General features: G+C 39.2%; 1 pseudogene; it reads right to left on the reverse strand.

The window, feature by feature from the left end:
* Positions 1–2,499: 2,499 nt before the first annotated feature.
* On the reverse strand, positions 2,500–8,732 carry LOC109486935 (annotated as a pseudogene).
* Between the last annotated feature and the right edge of the window lie 5,598 nt (positions 8,733–14,330).

The raw sequence follows: 14,330 nt of genomic DNA on the forward strand, positions 1-14,330 counted from the left end.
CTATGTATGCAGCCTGCAAAGGACTCTGGTGGAGACTAGACTAAGTGTGTTTGCTATATAGCTATAGATTGTGCCACTATTTTGATGTTTTAAATTCAAAGGTTGAAACATCTGCTGATGTCGCGTGTCCCCGGAGTTTCAAATGAAATCACATGTTAAGTAATTAATAATAAATTGTCAATTTATATTCAAAAGAGGAGAGGGTACATGATATTTGATGACATTCACAGAGTACTCGGTATTTTTACTTTTCAGGTTTGCCCTAAATCACATCGGTACATCTATCAGGTTTCTAACGTATAATATTATGTACTTGCACAATATTACGTACTTCAAAAATCGTTTGGTATTAAGGCCATGTTGATTTGGTTATTTGAATGAGTTTCAAATGAAATCACATATCAAAAGTATTAAGCAAATTTTTAATTAACGTTCAAAAGAGGAGAGGGTGTGTGATATTTGATGACTTTCACAGAGCACTTAAACTACCATCTGTTATTTGCGATTTTGTGAACGCACGGCACATATAGAAGCTAAAATTGGCATCTCCATACTTACTGGACAGCCGGAAAGGTAGAACCGATGTGAATACTGCACTTGAAGTTTGTAATAACGCAATGAATCAGTACCTGTTTGTCGCCGGTACAACTAAACGTTTAAAGTATGAATCAAATAAGCGTGATATTTACAGGCATATTTCCAACAAGATACAGACCAGATACAAACGTGGGGTCGTGTGGCGTAGCGGCAGAGTGGTCGACTTGGAACCAAGAGGTCCCGAGTTTGAGTTCGAGTCCTGACATGCCAACGATCTTGTGTCCTTGGGAAAGGCACTTTACACGACTTTCCTGGCCATGGGTATTGCCTTGTCCTGTATTCGTCCTCTACGTTGGTGGTGGCATAAAATAAGTTGATATAACTTGAGTGTGCCGTCAACATGTCTAGTCATGAAATGTTGGAATATGAAAAAAAAGATACAAACAGATACAGGGCTCACCATGGGGGAAGCGTAAACTATTGCCTTAAGGATAAAACTGACTGGAGATACAAATCCCCAAAAGTTGTAGAACACAGAACGCCTTCCTCCACAGAGTCACCCTTTTATGGAACTCACTCCCAATTGACATACAATCAGCCCCTACACTCTCTTCTTTTAAAGTATGGAAATCCCTTGGGGATCCATATTCTACTTAATCAAATTAAATTTGTATCAAACCCGACAAATATATTGCATTTTTGTACCTCGACAACGATGTATATACCAGGACTCCATTATTGTATTTGTAAGAATGTACTATGTATATTATTGCACCATTGTACATATTAACTGTATATTTCACTAAGCATGTATTTTGTAAATTGTAATATGCATTCTATGTATGTCTAATAATTTTCATCTTCCCCCCAGGGTGTCCCTGGTTTCTTTGAAAGCCACGTAAATAAATAAATAAATAAACTGGCTGGAGGAGCCATATGAGGGAGGGCAAGCGGCAGATCCTGGCCTGAGCACGTATAACAGGCAGGTAGGCAGGCATGCAAAAAGAAAGTCAAGGTGACAAAAGATTAGAAGTGCTGTCGAATAAGCTGAAACAAATATTTAAACACTTAACCAAAGGCGCTGGTTAGTGGCACAGGAAGGTTTGGAGTGTGGACTGTCAGTGATATTGGACGTTCAAAGTGAAATGTTAATACAGCACTTCTGTTCTTCAAATATACCACAGTGTGGCCAAGCCAAAAAAAATTTTAACAGATAGCTTGCCAAATGATATGATTTAGTTACTGATTCTCTTCATGTAACAATACCTGTTCTTTAAAAGAATGAATCAACCCGTCCTGTTCTCACTAAACAGCGTCCCAAAATCCTGTAATATTGCAACTCATTTCTAAACATTAACCTCTTGTGGTTATATTTAAGTTTGCCCAAACAAGGTGCCCACATCAACCAGTCTGTCGATATTGATTTCTGTGTAACTCTTTACTGTTTTTAGTATTGTATTTCGAAATCTCAAAGCCTTATGAATATATATAATTAGACGTATACTAGTAGTTACATCTGCTTGAAGATGTATTTCTACTGGCCACAAAACTGCCCACATCGATCAGCCGATTATCGATTTTTCTACCGTCCACCCGATGTTCCCTGTAAACTCTCTGTTACCCAAACAATCCCTGACCTCTCACCCTTACTGTTGGCGCACCTACGTCAGGAGTCTATTTTGGTCGACTGTTATTTGCAGCCACTAAGAGAGCGGCGACTAAGAACGGGGCATGTAATAAAGTAAAAGTAATAAACACAGTCGTAGGTGTGAACGATTTTCTCCTTTTAGTTATGCATTTAGTTCTGTTAGCTCACAGAGTGTTAGGACCTATTGATAGAGACCACAAAAACGCACCCGTGCAATATTAGATAACAAGTTATGTACCGGTTATGTACAGTACAATATGGATCTGTGCAAAAGTCAGGAAAGAGGCCAAGAATATGATCTTTGAAGTGCTTTATTTTCTGTCATTTTTTTATCAAATCAGAATCAGGAGAAAGCTTGTTGGCGGACACGCCTGTCAGCCTTTGGCTGTTTGTTGCGTGCATGACGTTTGGCCGTGACGTCACACAGCCTTGCAGGAGAAGGACGCCACGCCCTCTTTGTTGCAGTACATGCCGTCCGGACAGGAGGCGCTGCTGCACTGGTAGGGGAACTCCCGGTGGATAGGAGCCGGATCTAGATGTTAAGAAATAAACAAAAATATCAAGGAACAAGAAAATTTTGCGAACATCGTCTTACTTAAGTACTGACCGTTGAAAGCCATCATAATGATACATTTAATTAAGAGAAAAACAGAACACCTTCAAAACCATTGGCTAATTCTTTAGGAAACACATAATTTTCCTATTTCCTTTTCATAAAATCCCTGCCACATTCTTGATAATAATATATGATAATGAACCTTAACTTACCGACGCACAGGAAGTAGAAGGTGTAATCCTGGCAGGTCCAGCCAAACGGACACTGGACTTGGGAGCACCAGTCCATCACTAGACAAAAGAGAAGGAAACTGCTGGGACATACATATTGTACGGTGGAGTTCTGGCTGATCATGATGACGATATGTTCTTGCCAGAAAAAATATAAAATGAACTAGAAAGGTTACATTTGCAAAGCAAATGCATAATGTTTACCTTCGCATATGGTCTGCTCTGTTAATTCTTACTCAAACACATCCATACGTATAGTGGCAGGAGTCTAAATCCCTCCTGCTGTAAAATTGCAACATGATGTAACCTAACACTAGTTACCATGGTGACAGACGTTTGGTTCAGGTCATTGACCTTAATTGTTTGGAGAAGAAGAAGATGGAGAAACTGAGCCCAAACCATATGTTTTCCTTCGGTAAACATAAAAAGAGGAAAGTACGAACCCGCCTCGCAGTGTTCGCCACGGAACCCGGTTGGGCAGCGGCAGCTGTAGGAGTTGATGCGGTCCTGACAGGTTCCGCCATTTTGGCACGGATTGGAGGCGCACTCGTCGATGTCTGTTTAAATGGTAAAATCGTAAGACTGTCACTTAGAGTCCATTACAATATGTTTAACAAAAAAAATCATGACTATCTCTACAACTGGATGGAAACAGCACTACAAGTTAGGAAGTACAGATCGGTTTTAGTCGACGAAAAGCAGATTATTTCGGCTTACCACTTCACTAGCATTCAATAAGACCGTCTTGAAAGTTGAATGCACGACAAGTGAATAGAGCAAAGTAAAGCTAAAGCACAGTGGGTATATACGTGAAGAGCATTCGAATACTCACTGATTTCACACAGCTTCCCTTCAAAGCCATCAACACACTCGCAAAAACGTGGTAGTCTCGTTGAAGCAGGAGGTGCAGTTTCCGCCGTTCTGACACACGTTTGGTTCACACGGTTTGAGAGCTGGATTTATGAGATTATATCTGATATGGTTATCTCACTAACAACTGTGTTCTTATTTTGAGATTCTCCCGTTTTATATTCGATGCATTTCTTTTAGTATGGACTCCTTAACGTGGTGAAAATTATGTGGTACTTATACTAAGTACTAGGTTTTTCCATGAATAATAAGGATGGCAATAAGCTCGAATGCTAAAGCATGTCGCTGTATAGTTTGAAAGTGAAAGGACCAGAATTCACTGTGTGATTTTCACTTAGAAGTTGCCTGAATCAGCATTGACTGACCAGGAAATGTTTTTTGTCAGTTGAACGCAAAAAACAACATAAAAAACAACTGCCTTACCAGACTGACAGACATAGTTGTGCTGCTCAGTGCAGGGTGTTGCCTTTGCCAGATAGCTGTTGGAGCTGTCCAGGAGAACACACAGGTCACAAACAGAGTCGAGTCCAGTTGCGGACCACTGAAGGGACCGTAATGTTGGAAATATTCATTCAACATCAGGTCATGGATATGGCATATCCACGTTAATTACTATATTCAAAAACATCGTGCTCTTGTTTTAACCATGGGGGGGGGGTAATCTCCAAACAGATCGATCATACGGTGGCAAGGCAGTATCGGAATTTAGGGCCAGAGGAGTGTCCATTGGCCTTCGGTGGCTAATGGACACTCCTCTGGCCAATAGATACCGCTTTACCACCGTATGATCGATCTGTTTGGAGATTAGGTAAAAGGCAAATGAATTTTGACATCAACGTCTTCATCATACCTGAAGGAGACCCATCGCTGTAGACGAAAGCTGCCGGCGCAGTTTTGATCGCCAGCCAGGTGGAACCGCCGGTGGAGGCCGCGATCTGGTCGGACAGGAAAAGCTGCTGCGGCTGGTCTTTCACGTCCACCATGCGGCCACCATTGGTACTGCAGGCCAGGGTCGCTTCCTGGTGGGTTAGGGCGGTGGACGAAAACTGGTAGCATTCTCCGGAAAAACACCCTTAGAGAACAAAGAGAGGATGGGAGAGAGAAAGGGAAAAGTAAAACCGTACAACTTTTTTTTGTAATTGCATTTAAAAGAGGTTGAGTTGCTTTTGAAACCGAAGTAGTTGTTGTATGCTATCAAAATAATCTATGTATACTGTCATTAAAATTTGACCACCTACGTGCTCTGCGTGTAACTACATCAGTTGCAACACATGATTCTTACACTGCAGGGCTTTGCAAGAAATGAGATAGCTTTAACCCAACCACCATTGTGTAAACTCGCAATTCTATTTCGTATATGCAAAAATGTAAATGAGATTATCAGACAATACATGTAATAAACGAAACTATTACACATATAATATGCTACATATTCTGGAAACAACTATCATTTCTTAGCACGTTCGAATTTAAACAATGATATGATTCGTAGGCATTATCATACTTTATTTAGGTTTATTAAACGGCTAAACATATACGCTACCATACAATTTGCAAAAAGCACCATTTCGTAGTTGAGCATATTTTAAAACAGACCTGTTTCGCAGTTCTTTCCGGTTGTATCTTTAGGACAGACACAGCTGTAGCCGTTCACGTGATCCAGGCAGGTTCCTCCCAGCCAGCAAGGATTGCTCGCACACTCGTCGATATCTGCATTGAAGAAAATATTGTTAACCTACAGGGTGTGCCGTATATCAAACCTGACATGTTCCAGGCATTAGTATACACTGTACATACAGAAAATTCTGATATTGTTAAATACACATCAAGACTGTAGATGTTTTAGAATATATGGCTTGGTTATATTCAATATGGCAATATACCTTACAAATTTGCTTAGCATTTAATTTGAAAAAGACAATGACTAAAACAGATATGTCTTGCACAAAAACATTGCATTAGGTGGCATTCTTAGGAAAGCGAATAAAAGATTGTAATCTTAATCATACCAAATCTATTTGACATCTCTCATACAGGTACCTTGATCACAGTTGTTCCCTGTCCAGCCGTTCTCACAGCTACAAGTGTAGCTCATATAGCCGTCAGTACAAGTTCCGTGTGCACATGGGGAGAGCGCACAGTCGTCAGAGCCTAAAAAAGATCAGAAATGTTTTATGCAAGAAGCAAAAGCAGAACGATTACATAATTCCTGAATGTTGTTCAGCAAAGTTGATTAAAAGGGTTCGACGCCTCTATTTGTATTAGTGTAAAATGTCATGTCTTTAACAGAGATTTTTATTTCTGACACACTTAAGTAAAAAGCTGTTTATGTTTGAAACCTACATGTATTCACCCAATTCACAAAAAATCCCCTATAATGATACTTACAAATGCATGTTATCTTCACCAAAAGGTGACAGCTATTAAATGCAAAAGCTTATTGCTTTGATAACATCTGATGATAAATTCATGGCTCACAGTTACATGCAGTGAAAAGAACACTAACTTCGATCACAGTTGGTCCCTTCCCAGCCGTTCTCACACGCACACGTGTAGCCCCCGTTGTTATCATCAGTACAGGTTCCGTGTACACATGGGGACCGCGCACAGGTAGGGGCTGGAGGTGGGGAAAGGTTGCCATGTCACTTGGGTCAGTTTTCAGCCACTATATTTAATTTGTCTGCTACGTCATGACCAGGGACAAATTCCAATACACATTATTGTGTGTAATATCAAAATATTCAGCAAAGGGTTATATAAATGGAAGACCTCCCAGTCTTCTTGTCTACTTTTCAAGTGTAAGAAGATAAAAACTTGCCTTGTAACAAATCAATTATGCATCGAGTTTCCAGCACCAGTAGCCATGTCAACCTGTTTCACAAGTCATATCTAATTACATAAAAATTGGTACCTATATATAGCTACCACCCACTGTACTTAATTTTTTTATATCTTTAAATCTTCTATATTTGGTAAACTTCCCGCTTATAATTTACGAGTTCACCCCTACAAATATTGACATCTAATGGTGTTGATGTGCTTTATGTGCTTTATATTAATCCTTCATTAGCAAACATACAGTCAAGTACAAAATCAGGTATGCAGCTAGTCTTCCTGGAGTTAAACATACATTATACAAATACAATACATCAAAATTTAAAACATTATTTAAATAAAACATAATGCATTTTAAAAGTACATTTTAAATTTTACATGTGCCTATCAACTATCCCTGTCAACTCCTGCCTAAACTTACTCTTAGTTGCTGTTTGTACCTCATGTGGCAAGATATTCCATACCATCAAGAATCTGTATATGAAAGTCTTCTTCAGACTGTTTGTTTTGATGAACTAGACAAAGTGCTGAACAAATTTATTCTACAAATGGAAAATAGAAAAAAAAAACTAACTTTCTCTATTGGGTCATTGAATACCAGAAAACTATATTGACCCTTCATGTACGTGCTGACATTCAACAATCTAAGACAGCCGATTGGTAGTATACCCAGGGAATTGTGTCTTTCCTCTATAACAACATCAACATTGGATCTGTACCTGCACACACGGCGTACATGTTGTTGTAGTCTGCTCCATGCAGGGCCCAGGTGTGAGAGTCGTAGTCCACTCCGAAGGCGCTGTCATCACTCCGCCAGCCAGGCATGTACACAAAGGTGTCATCAAGGGGCTGACAGTACCGAGGGTTAGTATCTCCACACAGGTTTGCCGAGAGGACCCATATGGTACCACAGTTGACACCGGCGTCGTCATACCTGATGCAGTCTGAGGTCCAGTAGGTGGTACATACATCCGTACCTGAGTGGTAGCACGGATAGCTCATCCCCACCGCTTCACAAGTGAACTTAATATTCAAATTAGACAAAGGTCCAACCGCGCGAACTTTGAAAAATTTCCATCCGTCGACAGTCGTCATCAGATACTCGCTTTGACCTAGAGGACGAAAGATTATTATTTTTATTTTCTGGGCATTCTTCTTGGGAATAACGTAAAAAAAATGATAAAAGTCTTTTGTTTCGGGACAAAATTAACGGAAATCAATATAGACATTTTTTAAAAATCTACCTTGTTTCCTATCTACCAAACTAATATCATTAATGATTTAAACATCTAATAGTAATGCTTTCTAAGTGGTCAACGATGGTTGAATGTAAACAAGGACATTCTTTCTACGATGTGAATCATGCCGTAAGATTAACTTTAATTGTGCACACGGCTTACGACTGGAAATCCATGTACATGCAAACATGTCTATAAAGAGACATACTGCCAGAAACCTTCGGACGAGTTCCACCAAAAGGTCAATGACCTGACATAACGGATGGCGAGCCGTCAATAATGTAATTATAAATTCAGCTTATTATTGCTACAACTTAAAGGTAATGTCCAAGAAGCTTCAAGTGTATGGACGAATTTGCAACCATTGTACGTTGAATACGGTGGAAGACGAAACGCATTTTATCTCCAATTGTACCCTGTATAGCAATGAACGAAATGAACTCTTTGACTTAGTCTCCAAATCCTACCCAAACTTTCACACATGTATATACGAATGAAAAGAAAACTACTCTTAACATCCGAAAACCCACAAATTACAAAAAAAAGTGGGATCCTTTGTCTTCCTCTGTCTTCAAAAAAGAAGTCAAACCCAGTAGTTCTTACCAGTAGTTTCTTAGAAGTTAGTAGTTCCACGTGTACTAATCATCTGTTTTTATACCAAATGTTTCTTCTGTTCATGCAATTAGCCCTCGGGCATGAATTTGCAATAAAACTTGTAATGCGACAAAAGACACTTAAACGTCCGTACAGTACTACTCACCGTGAGACGAGCCCGGCCAGGCGATCACAGCCGCGACGAAGAGCAGAAGCTTCCACATTTTGCCGTCCGTTTGGTTCAGCCGCCGTGTAGTAGTCAGCCTGGCTGTATGTAAGTGAGTCTGGCTGTATGTAAGTGAGTCTGGCTGTGTGTGAGTGAGTCTGGCTGTGTGCGGACAATTATACACAGGCCTGAGTGGGAACACACACAGCTGACCAGCAGGCAGATTTGGCGCTATTTTCTATACATTCATATCTTTATTTGTCGCGAATATATGCAGTGCATAATTAATTGTGGCCACCATATTAGATATGCTTGGCAACGCCGGCCTGTATCTATGCATTGCCGCGCCGCTCAGTGTACGTTTTAATTAAAGTACAATGATTTACGTACCCTAACGTTACGCATGTTACGTCATGGACATAGGCGTGCATTCGCCCAACGCAATCCTTGACTTTATGCAACAAAATATATACGTTATACGATAGCCTCCTCTTCTGGAGGGATTTGGTTTTTCTTAGCTTCCATTAAGCCAAATAAGCTAATTTGGGCCGTGAAGACAACTGCAGACATGTAGGTTTGTCTCCGGATAAGCCAACACTTGTCTTATTTATGTCTATAGATACAAGTACGGTCAAAGGGCAGAGTTTATTCACGGTCAGAGGCACAAGCTACTAAAGTTTATACTTTAGACCAGGTCATCATTTCAATAATTAATACCTGAAGATTTGCCCATGTCGTCAATCGTTACAATTAAACCACACGGCTCACCGATTGGCCGTTTTTTGCGTTTTTTTAAGAATAAACTTATATCTTTATTTATCGCGAATATCGGCAGTGCATAATTAATAGTGGCCACTATGGGTAGATTTTACCGTTATAACGTTTGCTTGGCAACGCTGGGATATAGCTCTGCCTCGCCGCACTATTTTAATTAACTTCAAGGCACAATGATTTACATGCCTTGACGTTACGCATGTTACGTCATAGGCACAAAATCGCTCTACGCAGTCCTTGACTGTTTGAAAACAAAACTTAACGAAGAACTGGTCGTGCTGAAATTGTAAGATAGTCTCCTGTTCTATAGGGATTGAGTTTTTCTTACCTTTCTTCAATAAAATTAAGCTTAATTTGGCTGCACAGACAAATGCAGACATGTAGGTTTGCCTCCTTTCCATACAAGAGAACAATAGCTGTACTTTTATGTCTATAGGCTCACCACGTAGTACGGTCAAAGGGCAGAGTTTATCCACGGTCAGACGCACACATGTACACCACCAAAGTATAAACTACAGATCAGATCATCATTAATTAATACGTCATCAATCGTTACAATTAAACAGACTTATACGAAACACGTCGTTCTGTGTTACTAGCCAAGATTCTCATGTACACATCTTTGAAACATATGCCTCTATAGTACCCAATTCATCAGCGCAGACCCCGCTCCAATAACACTGCTTCTTAATAAAGCGGATTATGAGGTTATACAACAAGTAAGTTTGGCTTCTGTATGGAAACGTAACAGGTGAAGGAGCGATAAGATGCAATAATTGAATAGCCGCTACCTCGATGGTGTCGGAGGCTTGTCTTTTAATAAATGACAAATAAATCACCAGTTGACTATGTTATTAAACTGCTTCTCTCGACATAAGCACAAATTATGGCAACCAGATTAACTCGTACTCTATGACGTATGTATGTACGCCTGCCCTTTGGGGCCAGAAATAGCACGGCAGTAAGAATGTTTACATGGTGTTATAAGGAAATATTATACGTGAATTATAATTATCATGAAAGTTCATCTGTGTTGGTAGTTGCATGACGATTGTTTAAAGTTAAAACTTTTTTCCAACACAAAAAATTCTCTCACCTAGATCTTTCGACCAGTCACGCTGGTCTTCCTCAGTAGACTGACCCATTGAAGCTTGTCACGTGGCTTCTTTGAATTATAATTCTTTAGTTATTGCTGATATCACATTCTCACAATTCGTGTGCTCTCTTTGTGAATGGAAGCACAGATAAATTGGTGAACTGAGTCTTGCATACCCAACACTTGCGATGTAGTTCACGAATTTATTCTAAACTACAGCCATATTATTGTCATCTCTTTTATTCATTATTGCGGTTAGCTGAAATATGACTAGCTTTGACTAATGATGTGGTAGATTATAAATGGCATAGTACAGGTATCCATACAGGCAGGATAAATGCTTACTGTATTTAGTTTATTTCCAGAGTAATGTATGGCTTGACAATTCTACACTTGTTCAAAACATTCACCGGCCATGTGTTCCTCGCGATACTGTCATTGATGTAACTGCAAAAAAAAAAAATCTGTAGAAAAACATTCTCAATTAAAAATCAAGGAATTACTTCTTGCCTTCTTGAAAACATTCAAAGGGCGATATTTTTGTACAACATACCATTCTTATCAGCCATTTACTGTTTACACATTTTACTTGTAGCGGCACGGTTGGTATTTCCAATCTACAACGTTTTTCACAAGAGTTCTTTTAAATAATCGGACATCCCCAATATCAAGCCGGTAGCTAGTGGCACAATCCATCCTGACATATACACAACCGCCAGCGGTACGTGGGCTTTTAGTTAATCATTCTCAAAAGCATGAGAGACATTTACTGTGAGCCTGTTTTCCAAAATCATCAATGTAGCATATTTGGTCATTATAATTTCTTTCCAAATCAACAGTTATTTGAAGTGTTCAATTTTAGACTTGTAACTGCTGGTACAACATTGTAGCATTAATTTTCTATATAGCCTTCATCATTTTTGACATCTTTACACTTTACAAGTGAACGTAATATTTAATCGTTGTAGAACACGTGACGTTATATATAACAAGCCGCGATATAATTATGGAAAAACGTTTTAATTATGGACTCCCGCCCATAAATCCCAAACGCTTAACCCAACTGTTTTAATACTTTTTATGGTAACATATTAGGTGGTAATGAATATGCGGAAAGCGTTGACGAGTCCCTTGGGAATAGTCAAATTATACATAATTATACTATAATTATGTATAATTATACATAATGATTTTGGTATTATACATAATTATACATAACCCTTTGGACCATTATACATAATTATAGATAACCCTTTGGACCATTATACATAATTATACATAACCCTTTGGACCATTATACATAATTATAGATATCCCTTTGGACCATTATCTATAATTATACATAACCCTTTGGACCATTATACATAATTATACATTACACTTTGGACTGTTATACATACCCCTTTAGACCATTATACATAATTATACATAACAATTTGAATCATTATACATAATTATACATATTTATACATAATCTCTATGACCATTATATATAATTATCCATAATTCCTGCACTTATATCATGCAGTTATCCATAACTTTGGGATTATACTTCTGAATAAAAGCACAGAGTCTTATTTGCAATGATTTCCATCCATACATGTACCTGTTTACTCAATACAGTCAAACCTACTCAAGCCGGCCACACAGGGGACCGGAGAAAAACAGTCGGGTTGGACAGGTGGTCTGCCTGAATAGGGTTTATTCTCTCAACTCACAACATGACTGAGAGTTAATCGTCTCCGATTCGATGTGTTTTGGTGTCAAATACGGCATGTATCAGGTCCTATACCTCACAGTTTCTGGCAAATAAAGCAATACAGCTGTATTTGAATATTTGAGATTCATCAAATTCAATCACGAAGGAATTTTCTGAGTACGCACAGTGGTATCAACATTTTCAAGCGCTTTGAAAGACAACTGACCAGATGCCGGGGGTAAGCCTCAAGCGAATGTATTCACGATTTAATGGATTTCCATCTATGGGGTGTACAGTGCAGTACATACAACAACACCACGGATGATCCAATCTGTAGTATAGAAACTTTAATCGTTAAAAAAAACCTTTGTAGTAATCATGCACAGTAAATCATTTGAGTAATGACAAATGAGCTTAAACCCAAGAAATTCCCACCCATATCCATTGACCCAAAATGAACCAGTGGCGGCCATCTTCGTCCTTAGTCGAAAACATCATGTGGCAGTCGAAACCCAATAGTACAAGACAAATTGGTTGGTTTGAGAATAGATGTTTCCACTGATTGAAGGCTTTACAGAATTATGACCCTGTCGTCCGGTCGCCATGGGAAGGGATCAGGCCAAGGCAGACCCAACTCGTGGCAGTCGTGTTGGCCAGGTGGCCACACTGGGAAGATCGCTTAATGCTTGCATCAATGGGGAAAATTTTCGGATCCGAGAAAAAGTGGTCGAGACGGCCAGGTGGTTTAGTTGAAGAGGTGGTCTCCTGGGCAGGTTTGACTGTACTCAGGTTTTATATGATGGATGACTCCAAACCCGAAAAATCCCCATTAGTTAAACAAGCTGATCAACTATGGTTCACTACATTATCCAGTAATAAATTGTATCATGTGCCACTGCTTTGCTATTGACAAGTTGTTTATAAGCACTACTACAAACATGTATTTTGAACAAATAAGATGCTTCCAAGGACTAAGTAGTAATTGTTTTTTTGAGAAGACAGCAGGCTGTAACATATCTTAGGCCACACCAATTTAATTTCTTGGTTAACGGATCCGCCCACTTCATTTTTTTTCTGATTTGCAAATAAAAATAAAAATTCAGATCAACTGCAAAATGCTCATATTTTGCCCTGAACAGTTGAAAACAGTCCTTTTCATCCTAGTTGCCACAGTTAGTCCATCTTTCAATGCAGTGGTATCATTAAAAGTTCAAAATTCATTGTTTAAATTTTAAAGCGGCCTTGAGTGAGTGAGTGAGTGAGGTGTGTTGACTTCATGGCTCCTATCGTACCATTTTGGACCATAATAGGATGCCTAGGCCTGTTTTTATTTTTTTTCGCCCGCCCGCTCCATTATTTTTCTAGAAAAATCTGTTAACCAAGAAATTGGTGTGGGCTAAATTCAAAGTGTTTCCAAATCTCCCTGCATGTTTTTCCTGGTGCATATAGACATCGATGTCCAGAGCAAGTACACCCTTGTCCCCAAGAGCACAATTGACAGGTACAACTAACAGATTGGCCAAGAGAGTTTGTAAATTTTATTTATGATACTTACACCTGTCTCATGTGCACTTGTGGGCTAAAGGTGTTATTTTAACTTACATGTAATTTTGAGGGTTTTCAACATAATTATGCTGACAGCATACATGTACCGGTATCTGTATCTTTATCGGTATAGCTGGTATAACCGCCCTTCGGCGTAACACACCAGCTTCACACCGAACGACTTGTTACACTTGATCTTTGCACATTTGATTGCAGGAGTTGTTTAAAGCTTTCTAGTGATGATGCCCCAACTGTGCTTGGTGGCAACGAGTTCCAGTCTACGATAGTTCTGGGGAAATACAAGTTTTTGAATACCTAAATTCTTGGTTGATAACTCTGAAATTTGAAGGCATGACTGTTTCTTGTTCTTTTCTGGGCTGGTATCAGATACTTTTTAATAGTGGTTGGTACGTCCACCAGTTTATTAGTCATTTTGTACATCATGCACAGTCTGGACATTCTACGTCTGTCTTCCAGCGACCCCCACTGTAAGTTTCTTTTCATTTCCGTTACACTAGCACCCCTTTGATAGTTGTTCGTGC

Source organism: Branchiostoma belcheri, unplaced genomic scaffold (assembly GCF_001625305.1).
Source record: "Branchiostoma belcheri isolate BF01 breed outbred unplaced genomic scaffold, Haploidv18h27 scaffold84, whole genome shotgun sequence".
Lineage (NCBI taxonomy): Eukaryota > Metazoa > Chordata > Leptocardii > Amphioxiformes > Branchiostomatidae > Branchiostoma > Branchiostoma belcheri.